Raw genomic sequence first — 13,171 nt, forward strand, 5'->3', positions numbered from 1 at the left:
AGCCCCAACTTGGCACGGTAGGGGTGCCGGCGGAGATCACGGCTGCCCCGGCGCCACGCCCTGTGACAGCAGGTCTGGGAAAATGCAGATGTGTGGCAGGAAGGATCAGAGGCCATGGGAGACCGTATGTGTGAGACGGAAGAAACACATATATTGTTTAACAATTCAAGTTTGCCATAATTATTAAATTGAGTTAGCTAAAACCACTTGCTCTTCATGGTTCCATTGGGCAGTATCCTTGACATTAGAATAGCTGAGCAAAGGACTATTTAGGAACAGGTTAATGAAAGAAAACTGAAAACTTTTAAATCCTTATTCAGTTGTTCTGTCTCATAAATAATGGGATTGAGTCATGAGTTTTCTTCTCTGTGCTCTATATGTTATGCCCTAATATGTTCCTTTAATCTTCAATTTTAAACACTTCAGAAAAAAGCAAGAGTATATTAGATAATTTAAAATATTTGCATTTTAATGCTTAAGGGAAAGGTAGCTATTTCCAAAAATTGCTGAAGAGCTCAAAACTTAACATGTCCTGCTGAAACATCCCACAGAGTTCCACTTACCACCAGCTGAGTTATTTCTCAAATGCCCGTCAAGAACTACACACAGCTGGCCACAATCCATTCTTATCAGCAAGATAGAAAATAGTGAGAGAAGTGAAAGAGCAGCAGGGCTGTGTTGACAACAAAATATAGGGTCCTATACTGTTACTCAGCTTATATGGGTTTGGAATCTTGGGGGAAAGAATAAAGAAACTGCAAGGACAGCATTTTTATGGTGAATCAATTCCCTGGTGCATGTAATAACTGGATGGCTCTCATAAATCTACTAAATATTATGTAATTTTCATGTGTTACAGGATTCTGTGGAACATGTAATTTATGTGTGTTACTTTGAAAAAACATTTCTCTGTCCTTCACTACACTGAATCCTAAAAAACTGAATCTCCAGTCAAGTTTGAAATGACACAGCCTCTTAGCAAGCCTGCCTCTTGTGTAAGAACAGCATAGAAATGAACAAGGTAATCTTTCAGACTCAACTGATTTGGTCAAGTTTTCACTGCGTCATATGTGCTTAAAGTCTATGGGTGTGTATAGATGAAATGGGGGCCCTAAATGGATGCAGTGGGTTTTTTAAAACACTGCTTCAGTTTACGGCCCTTTAAACCACTGTGTCATGCACACACCCAAAGTTACCTGCTTCTCTGGCAGCAGGGAGGGAAGGGCGAGATGCCGGTGGGCAGAGTGGTCCCTGGGCTGCAGAGGTGGGGGCTGGTGCTTACTTCTGCAGAAGCAGCAGCCTCCCCCAGGTGGCACCTGCCCACAGGCACCCAGCTCAGGTGGTCCCAGAGGCACCTCAGCCTCTGAGGGAAGCACCAGGCCCTAGCACAGCTCAGGCAGGCAGGCAGGCTGTGGGGGGGGGCAGCAGGGCGGGGGTGAGGAGATCAGGCTTGCTGCTTTTTTCTTGGGTGGAGTCTGCCTTCCTGGGCTGCTGCCAGACTGTCTGCATGGGCTTCCTGCAGAGCCCCTAAGCGGCACAGAGCCCAGTGCTTTGCTCCATGGCTGTAGGGCAGAAAACCAAGGAGGAGGAGTTTTTGTTTGCTGTGCCCCAAGTCATTTAAAGCACATTACACTGCCAAATTTGCTACAGCAGTTGGAATTACTGTGCAATAGGCCGCTGATGTGTACAAACAGCAACACCATTAAAGTGGTGCAAAAGAATTTAAGCCGCTTTATATTGTCGTGCACACATGCCCCTTGTTTCGTCTGCATGTGGCCCAATGCATCCATTAACATGTTGTACACATTGTTGGGATGAAAATAAAAATCATTCCATATTGTAGATGAAAGTCAAACATAATATAGAACCTTTTATGTGAGAGTACCTGTGGACCATACTGCCTAGAAGGAATAGACCAGGGTTTTAGGGACTGAAAAAACAGAAGTTTGAAGCAGGTGAACAAACTTGTCTTACCTTAACATATGCACATAAGGAATGAAGTTAGGAAGGCTGGACTTTAGAGAATTTTACTTGGAAGCGATAAAGTTTTGAAAGAGCCAAGAGCACCAGGTAGTACGTAGTATTTTTTTAAACTGGGTTGGTTACCAAATGTAAGAGCTGATACTGAAACTGACATAAAGAACTCCTTAAAACTCACATATGGCTAAATTTACAGTAAGGGAATACTAGGCTACCATTAATACACTCTGTAGAATTTGCTATTGCAATCTGACTGACATTCCTTCATGCATTCTATCTCCCTTTACACACATGGGCCAGGTACAGACATTACACTTTTACCAGTATAAGTAATCAAAACCAGTCTGTCTCCACAACATAACAGAAGTTTGGCGCACATAGCCTGGTTTAAAAATGGTGAAACCTGGTCTGAGATTTGCTGTCCCCACCAAAGGGCAAATGCGTGTCCTGTTCGCTACCAATCTAAACTACGCCGCTTACAGAACTACACCATTACTACGTTGCGTAACTTTGATCAGTTCTGCCTTGGGCTTTTTAAATGTCTGTACCTAGCCATACAGTATATTAACATATATAGGGAGAGAGTTTCAGTAACTGATTCTCAAACACTCTAAGGTATTTCACATTTTCATTTTTTAAATCTCTGATTAGTTTGGTCAAGACTAAGAACCATTAATATTTAATTTTTAAATAAAATTTTATATCTAGAAGTTCAAAATTCCCATGCTGTACCATTGGATTTTCAAGAGCTTTTAAGTCACTTAGAAGCATTAGTATAACTGAAAGTCAATAGGATTTGTGCTCTTGAAAATCATATTTATGTATGCGTGTGTATATTTACCTTCCATAAACAAGTCGCTGCATATTTCAAACAACAAAAATCTCTTTGGGCTGAGAAAAGTACCACATCAGTACTCTGAATGAATGTCAACTCAATTCTTTCTCAAAAGCTGAGGTTAAAAATGGAAATACTATTGAATCCCCCTCCCCCACAATAGTGCTCTCAGTCATCCCTACAATAAGGAAAAAGAGTTGCCCCAAATTAGGAATGTGTTATGACAATAGCACCATCTAGTGGGTACTGGAACTTACTGAATGAGATATCAATTGAAAAGGAACACTCGCTTCCTGTATATGCAGGTTCCACGTGATATTATTGTTTTCATTACAGAGTTGTACACCTGTCAGTTATTCTGGTGAAAAATAATTTTAGAAGTCTCCAGTTACTAGTGGGATTAGTCAAGTTACTAGGGTGATAGACATTTTAGAAAAATCTAAAACAGATTTAGTTAACATGGGGCTCTCTCTTTCCAGTAAATATATTGTGGACTCATCATCACCCATGAGTATCTTGTAGGGGAGTACTCCCTGATGAGCTGTTCTTGGATTTCCTATAAGAGTTTCAAAAATGAAATGAAAAATACTGAAAAGGCTTCAGGGCTGACCTATTTTTCCAGTGATCTGTGTTCAAAGACCTTCCTGCTTATCCAATATCTTATTTCCAGTAGAGGGTAGAAGTACAATGTGATTAGAAATCTCTGTAATATTAAAAATTAATTATCTTCTACAAAGTAGTAACTACACAGCACAGTGTGAAAACATTGCTTGAGTTATCTTGATGATGTAATGTATTCATAAGCTAACCTGACTTTTTAAGGGCAATATTTTCCTCAATTGATGAAGATAGATCTTGGTCCCACGGAAATCAGTGGGATTGTCACTGTTTTTTTGAGGAGCCAGCACTTCACAAGAGACGTTTCTGCAAAGAATAGATTATGACTAGAAGCTTCTCATTGAGAAAGTATGGTCATTTTGAAACAGTCACCAATTCTTTTCACTTCTCTTTCACAGAATAGAATTTGTAACTAAAATAGCAAACTGCTCAGTGAAAGATGATAGAATAGCATGATGACATTTAACAAAGGTTTTTTTCAAATGCCCATTGCTAGTATCTCAGCTAGGGTTCTGGCATTAGCCTGACTGATTTTCATGTGTTCAATCAAATCCAAATCTTCATATTTAATTGAAATGTAATCCCCTTAGGTTCAAATTATGTGGGGCATTGAACACCTGGCAGGAGGATATCCCATGCCCCCACGAATTAATTGGGACTGGGATATGAGAGTCATGAATGCCTTAAAGGAGGATTTGACACAGGATCAGGCCCCTAAAATGTTCTTTTTGCTTTCTTAAAATATATAGGTGCTTACTGTCACTCGCATGAAGAATTTATATATAATTGCCCTGCATTTTCATTTAGTTATTTGATGTACAAATGGTCTGTCACTTTGAGGAGTATGGGTATTTCTTTCTCAGTGAAGGTTTCTTCAAACTATTTTCTACTGCATTTATATGATGCTGTTTTGAAAATTTGTGTGTGACCACAGGGGTTATGAAATTGAAAGAATAATGTCACTGGCTAGAGGCAGGAGCTATGCATGTTTCTCCACACATCTCTGCCAATAACTATCAGTCTTGATCTGTATCATTCCCTCTGTTCCAGGCCATGGTCCTGCTCATGCAAAATTGTGGGGTGGATTTTAAAATCCTACATACAAGTGTAGTATTTTTGGTCCAGTCTGTCTTTTAGATGCACTTCTGTGACCTGCACCAGCTATGGTGAAAGTTTCAAGGTGTGGAGTCCAGCTGTGAGACTTATCTCTTTTAATATGCTGAAGTAAATTTAATGTGTCATTGATCTACATGCTCTAAACTTCAAAGTAAACAAAATCATAGTTAATGCCATTTTCGCATTGACTCAACCTCTTGGTAATTATTTCCTATACTCAGTACCAGTCACTGGCGCTCTTGTTCCATCTGATCTGCTTTGTCAGAACTGAACTATGTGCTGTGCAATATACATTGTGGAGTAATCTTCCTGGGAGAAATGTAAATGATCTTTAATTAGAAATCTTTAGGGTCAAATCCTGAATGGGACAAAACTGGGTGGGGATGAGAGTGATACCCTTGAGTTCAAGGGACAAAGAGCTCCCTCCCTCAGTCAACTTTAGTCAACCATTCACCACCTGTGATTGCAACAGAAATACTTTACTCCTAAGCATAGAGGAGTATCTGGTTTCAGGCACAATAGCTGCTATGCTTATGAGTTTTGCCTCCAGGATTGGGAGCAGAGAGAGCCACCCACAGCCACACCTATTGCTACTCTGAATCAGATGCCCTTTTCCTCACGTGTCATGTGTGAAATATGGAGGAGCAGGGGTGGGGGACTGTACTGAGCATGCTCTGCTCTACATTTGTGCTTCTCTGCACTAATGACAGGGTTTCTGTGTCACTTCAGCTACATAATTCCAGTGCATTCTGTGACATGCAGCTTACTCCTTTTGCAGGATTTGCTGCTGGTAGAGAAATGGAATTTTATGCTAGATTTTTGACACACCTACACTGGTATGAACAATGTGCATTCTAGGCTAGAGCCACTTCCCTCTAACACGAAGTTTCCCCTTTAACTTTGCATGGACCAGGACTATCTATATTAAAAATCATTGTAATACTTAGATATCTGCAATACTTTGACATTATTTCATTTATGATCTTTAACAGTCTCCAGTAACCCAGATGATACCTTTAAAAGAAACAATCCTTCACTTCATGGCATCAGAAAACAAATGTAGTTCCTGCTTTTCAGCATGAAGGCAGTTGCACTACTGACTGCTATTGTAGATGAGTCTCAATAGTTTCCAGCTGATCAGAGAGTAAGTGAGCCTGTGTATTGAGAAGGCCTGAATTCTTTTTGTAATACTATTTGCAGCTTTGCTAACTAAAAACAGCACCAACTTTGTAAATGGAAGCAAGGTTGTAGAATCATGTTCAAGGCAGTCCAGTGACATGTCTAGTAGACTCTCAAATCTTGATTGATAAAGGGATAAAGTGCTACATCAGTTGAGCTAGACTGATATCTTCTCTGGCTCACACAAGAAACAAATATAGCACCCTTCAGTATCCCCAAGATTTTACCCGATTATAGTGTTCAGCACAATGAATGAAATGCAGCAGAGTAATCTTACTTTGTCCAAGGCAGCCTGGTGTTTACAGCTGACACTTCAACACTACTGCCATAGGATACCAGTGTACAACACTCGAGGACACAAGGGAGCTTCTCTCACATTTTCAGTTTTACTTAGTAAAATGTTAGATTTTAATTCTTCAAAGCATCCAGTTGGTGGTGCCAAATTATAACTGCAAAGGTTCATTTTCTGTATTTTGGTATTTATGGTAACTATGCACAGATAAATTATAAGGGTTTTAGCATTCTGCTTTGTGAAATTCCTTTCTCCATCTCTGTGTACCCCACTCTTTAAAAAATACCATGGAACTGATTCTCATAGCCTGCAGCTGATGTGATTATTTACACCTTGCTACAAAGAGGGCTAAACTATTACTGTTCTTATTTTCTAGCATTTTAACACTTGCTGTACAAAGCATAAATGGCTGCAGGAGGAGAAGAGTATGTAGAGGATTGGGCCCAAGGAATGTTCTCCTTGACTAATGTGTTTGCTACTTCATAAATCATAAAGAAATGTGAAGACACGTGCACCTGCCTTCCTGGATGGTCACGGTCTCTATACCTGGCATTCACATCATTTGCTTATTCCAGCTAATGTACTGCCCAAGGTCTTTAACACATGTATTATGGCTGCTGATGAGTCAGCTGATGACTTCGTTTCTGTGAAAACTATTTCATTTGGAAGAAGATACCTGTTTTCAATATTTTTTTTTAAAGAGAGGAAGGGCACCGTGTTATGTTTCATTGGCCTAACAGTGACCTATAAAATGTGCTGGTGCGAACAGAAAATGTAATGCACCAGCGACAACAGCAACAGTCTGTTTTCATTTGTTTTGATATTTGATTATAAAGGTTAGAGCAGGGAATGAGAGTGCTAAATTAAAGTGCTTACTTTCTTCTGGCTCTCAGCCAGGAAAGCCAAAGCCCTTCTGGAAGGCCCCCATCTACTAATGATAGGGACCCATGAAGGAGCTCAGCCTTAGTTCTTTCCTGAAAGTTGGTTCTGTCTTTCACATTGTGCTGGGCCATAGATTTGGACATTTTATAAAGACTGTTTCAGTCCTAAACCTAATGATTGCCTTTGGCCTCCCCCCTGTTTTCCCATTTTCCACAGGAAGGTTACAACACAAGGCATATTGCAAAATAGGTTATTCCAGCTGTGATAAGGCTGAGATGAAGTGGTTCAATTACTTGCTAACAGGCCGGGAAAGTATCAAGTAGGAGGTGAATCAAGGACAGAGTAGGACTACTTGCTCTTGATTTCCCTTGCTTTTGGAATTCACCTAATGCAAAACCAGTTTAATCACTTCAGTGCACAGTGATAGATACTTTCCAAAGAAAAATTAAAGAATGCCTGTGATGGGCTCTGGACACTGAAGGCAGCTTCATTGCAGGAATAAAAAAAGAGCAGGATTTGGTTAGTGGTCCTAACTTTTATGAGCAATAACTGACTATTTGATGAAAACCCAAGGTCGGAAAACCCATTTCTCTGACTGTGTGAATATTGACTTTTCTTATTTAAATTCTTTAATGAGTTAAATATTTCATGCATCTTTTCTTTTCCTGCAACTAGATAATTTTGCCCTCTCTCCTGCTCTCTAATCATTCCCATTTTCTTTCATTTTTACTTTCTTTCTCTTGTTTTTGCTCCAGTTAGGAATGAAGCTTATGGTACAAGTTGTTCAATATTCCTCTAAAACTCAACATTGCCCTACAAAGCTTAAACAAATTACAAGAAGAGCTTCTCTTTCCAAATATTTCTTTTTCCACATAAGGTATTGCCAGCTCTTGCAACTTCATCTGGAGTGTAATGATATCTAATATTTGTATTCAAGTCCCAACTCATTGATTCATATGAGTACATGATAATTCCAGCTTTTGTTTAAAACAAGCAAAAAATTCTAGCCCTTAGCTAAGTACAGACAGTCAAAAAGCCTGAAGCTGAATCTATTCAATCTCTGTAGATTAGTCTAAGCTGCATAGATTGAACTGATAAGCAAGTGAACAGACATTCACTTTTGATTCTTGAAATACAGCCACATGCTTCAGTGGCTTAGGCCGGAAGTCGGGGGATGCTAGAGCATGCCTCCCTGCTTGGCTGAAGCATACAGGTTGGGCCAAGGCTAGCCTATCCAAAGGGGTTTGCAGGGAAGGTACAAAGCATCCTGGGATTCTGGGGGACTGTGAGTTAACTGATTTAGGTTAAATTGGTTTATTGAACTTCTGTCCCATATTCCCTCCAGATTTAAGTTAAGTCTGATACCACATCCATCCAGGTTTATCTTAAACTGGTTTCAGCCATTTTTGAAAGTGGTTTATGTGCACTGAACTTCTGTTGTGTTACAGATTTGAACCAGTTTCCAGTCACTTATACTGGTTTATGTCTATTTTATGTCCCCAGCCCTTGTGGTTTCAGAGAAGCTTGAAAATATGACCCAAGGCCATCCAAAGTCTCAACAAACAAATGGATAATAAAAAAAACTCCATGTTTATTTGTTTGCTTGTTTGTTTTTAATGTCTTGATTTTTAATTTATTGATATTTTTTTTGGGGGGGGGGGGGGTCCCAACCCATGTGTTTTGTACATCTGTATCAGTCGTCTGTATTAACCTTACATAAACAGCATGACAGGGCCTCTGTATTGACTTCATGGGGCTTTGCCTTAACACTTATGATCAACTTATGGGGCATGTAGTTATAACTGCTTATATTTTTACGGGCTGGCTGGTTGTGTTTTTTTATGCATTATACAAATCTAATTATGGGTCCAGAGCTTTCATTCTTGGTTCCTGGAAATTCTGTTTTTAATAAGTGTTGTATTTTAAAGAATAATGGGGGGGGAAACCAGTGTATGTTATATATATTTTTACAGTTTTTTTCTTAAGGTGAAATTGCACACTGTGACTAAAAATGGCTTGTCAAATATATATTTACTTCTATGGGGTTTTTTTCCTATCAGATATTGTGATATAACCCAGAGATAAGGACTTATACCACTTTTTTTCTATATTTCAAGCTGGTAAATTGTACTGCACTCAGATGTCATGTTAAAATGGAACTAATATTAGGGTAGCTCGTTCTGTAAAACTCAACATCTTCCTTTGATGTCTCAGCAAGGAATCATGAATGATCTTTAGATCCGGCTTTATGTTTAAGTTTAGTTTAGGGATTTGGTTAAAATATGTTAGGAAGGAATATTTTAGGCCCTGATCCTGCAAAGATTTAAGCATATATGGAATTTTATGGACATGAGTAGTTCTATGGAATTTGGTGCAACCATTCATATTTTTAGTGTTACTTATGGCCTCAAGGATTTTTCTGAATTGAGCCTAAAATTTCCTAAATACACTCTGTAAAGAAGTATTTTAAAATGCCAGGTCACATTTTTAAATGAGCACAAGGAGTGATAGGGGTACTTCTTGTTTAGCAACACTGAAATCAATATTCAAGTTCAGAAGACATTTTTAGATGTCAATTTGCTGCTGAAGCTACTTTCTGATAGCAGGCACATGCTGTTGTGAAATAGTTTACATTTCACAACCTAAGATTTACAGGCATCTTATCATTGCAGCCTATAAAAAAAGAGTCGAGCCATTATGCAACTTGAAAAACCCATCCATAGAAGATAATAGACTCATAATTTTTCAGTATAAACTACAGAGATTTTTGTAACAGGAATTCCTCTACTTTCTATTTAAAGTATGTATTGTGTGCGGCTTAAAAATAAGTTGATGGTTGCATAATTTTGAGGTTTTAACTTATTATCGCTGTATATGCTATAGCATTTGTATTTGTTCAATGTAGGCATATTTGCAAATACTTCAGGTAGGCAAGGTTTTATAAATATGTCAATCACTCTGTGCTAGTCAGTGACTAGTACAATAGGACCTTAAACTTTGTTGGGCCGTGAGTACAATAACAACAATAAGATTAATCATAGTCATTTTCATCACCAGCAGCATCTACTAGATTTTATTTTTCTTTCTAAGCCACCACCTTTTCCCTACAATAAAACATCTGAAATAAAAGTAATGAGCACCAGTAGCCATTGAATCCTCATATACAGGCTTTAGGACAAATCAGACATTGAGTTGTAAATAACTATTTCCTTTCTGTTACTCTCCTAAACATAAATTTCAGCTTTACCTATGGGTATATTCATAATGTGTTAAATATTATTATCTGTATGAAAGAAGTCAAGCTGCAAGCAAGAGAGATGAGTTTATAATTATGCAACCTAAATACAAAGCAGAACTATAACAGATGCCAGGTTGTAGGATCCCAGTCACAAATTAGAATGCAAACTGACAGTCTTAAACATTCACAGTCAGATGTGGTTGATTTGGTCAGTAACTACAGGATATGTACATCCAGCATAACATTTCCTTTCTATAAAATATATTTTACTTTACCTTGTCCTTATTTGCCTCTTGGAGTTCCTGCTTAGTCTTTCATCTCCTCTACAAACTATATTGAAGAAATATAATTTGATTTTTAAAAACCAAACTACTAGCTGGCTGCAACTTGCAAAGGTTAAAGCCACAGTTTATAGCTGAGAGCTGTAAACATTCATGAGTTCCTTTTAAAAATTAGTAGCATCTTCTCCCCAGAATTGCTATCATACATGAATACAATCAAAATATGCAGCCCAAAGTAACCAGGCTGGATTTGAAAAGTGGATAAATTAAGAGGTAGGAGAATAAGTAATCAGCTGAAGGTTGCATAGAAATGACTGAAGACAAATCAAGTAGGGAACAGGATAGTGCAGGAAATCTGAGCATATTTGCTTCAGAAAATACAATTCACTTGTACTTTTTCACTTGTACTTTTGCACTTATGATTTACCCTGGAGAGATGTAATAAAAATTGGAATCAGCTGAAAGTTTGAACTGTGCCCTTGATCTAGGCCTGTTGAACTGTTTGTGTGCATGAAGTTGCATGTAAATATAACTTCCAAGGTTAAAAGGCCCAGATTGGCATTTGGGCCTGATCAATATCTTTTGAAGTCAATAGTAAACCTCCCAATAGATTTAAAAGGTCAGTTCTTAGACCCTAACTATAGAGATTGCAATGCTGTCAGCATTTACAAAAGATGCAAGAAAAATGTTTCATGCAGTAGAGACCATAGTTCAGTACTCTGTTCTCGAACAAAGCACAGGGGATATGGTGTAACGGTGCATCGGTACTTGCAGTCTTTACTGTAACCCTAGTGGTTTACGGTGGCTCCTGTAACCTTTGGGTTATGGATTCATAGTCCAAAGCAATATAGATACTCTCACTCTCTTACTCTTTTCTCCCACTCTATGCGTGTTATCATAAAGGTTTTGCTGGTATCCAAGATGTTAACAAATGGCAGAGACATAACTGAGCTGTGCAGATTATCCCAAAGAAGCACTACTTTAAACCCACCACTCCATTCCATGGCCATGCAGAGATTCTCCTTACCAATGTGATTTGTAGATAGAAACACTGGAGAGTTAGGATTAGGACATTTTAGACCTTTCCAGAAATTTTTGTACGTTGGATTTTATATCAACATCCACAGAAATAGTGTTGGAAACCTCTTTCTCCATGCAAAATACAACACTTTCCTTGGGTGCTGCACTTGGGTGCAAAACTCTCCTATCTGTATTTGTTTTTAATCTGTATCTCGTCCTTCTCTTCCCCCATCAAGAAATTATTGCTCCTCCACGTCCACAGGTGATAAGCAAAAATGGGGAGGCATAACACAGAGAGAAGTTTGATGCTTGTTCCTGGCTCAGGTGGCAGGAGATACACAGTGACCTTTTGAGGTCCTTTTTCCTAACTATGGAAAAAGTTAATCCAAGCTACCATAGACTAGAAAAATAATTTATTATCGTGGGCAAGTCTTTCCTGTTGCTGTGTGAAATCTGCTAGCAGGACAAAAATATTAGAAGGTGAAGTGCAGTTAAACTGGCGTAGCCCTCAACTGCAAATAGGGTGATTTATTTTTCACGGTGGTGTGTAGTGTATTGTAGTGTTTATTTCATATGATAGGAATTGTATGAACATGCATTATATGGAAATCTCTATCCAAAGATTTTATCACACATCACAAACTTTGATTAATTTTACCTCAATACGAGCATCATACAGATAGGTATTATAACCCTTCTTTTACATTTGAAGGAACCGGAGCAGTATTGCACTTTAAGAGGCTTGTCTGTATCACACAGGAAGTCTCTGGCAGTTATAATTCTGCCTAGATACCCTTCCTTTGTATTGTACGTAACCACAAGATAATCTTTGCTTCCTAGTTATGTGATATAAACATGAAATGCAAATTTACAAACTGATATGTATCATTACTATTATACTAACATCTTAAATTTGAGGATTTCACAACACTTTGTAATCTCATAATCCAATTTCACTTAAGTCTCTCTCTCTGTTTCCTTTCCCTTCAGAAGAGTATTTTAAATATACTGCAGTAAAATAGAGCACAGAGGAGAGGAAGCCATTTGCCTTCATACAGGAAGCCAATTTGCCGAGCCAGGCTTAGAACGCAGAGACCTCTAACCGAAAACACTTCCCCTCCCTTCAAATGGACCTGTGGTATAGTTGAGTGAAAATTGCCAACACAAAATATAAGATATTGGTGATCTTTTGGTCCTTTTTTTTTGGTAATAAAAAACCTTGCAGCATGTTAGAGGCCTAAACATAGCTGAGAAGGTATCTTTTGTTAAAAAAGAGAAGGGAAAAAAGTGCCTAGTGGCTTTGTATCCTTGATGGACTTTGTCTCATGTATCATGACAAATTTTCCTCCATGTTTGAGTTTATCATTGAGAACATTCTGCCATCGCAGCGAAGTGTCCTAACTTGATCCCTACTCAAATAGGCAGCTTTGTAAATAGTTTCAGTGACTTATAATGCATCTTGACAATCTACTGCATAAGTAAAAATGCAAAGCTAGAGACCGTTCAAGAGTATAAGACTACCACTGTTGCTGAGTCAGAAAAGATTTTTTTTTCGAAATAGACTGGAAGTTTGGTATTTTTCCTAAAAGACAAAACATTACAGTGACTTTCCCAGAGAGAATACACCATTTCTGGGAATTCATGTTTGTTTGATTATTTTATGTCCAGTTAGAACAGGGGCAGGCAATTATTTTGGGCGAAGAGCCCCCTACTGATTTTTGGCAAGCTGT

Source organism: Crocodylus siamensis, chromosome 2, assembly GCF_052110815.1.
Source record: "Crocodylus siamensis isolate JL-2025a chromosome 2, ASM5211081v1, whole genome shotgun sequence".
In the NCBI taxonomy this organism is placed as follows: domain Eukaryota; kingdom Metazoa; phylum Chordata; order Crocodylia; family Crocodylidae; genus Crocodylus; species Crocodylus siamensis.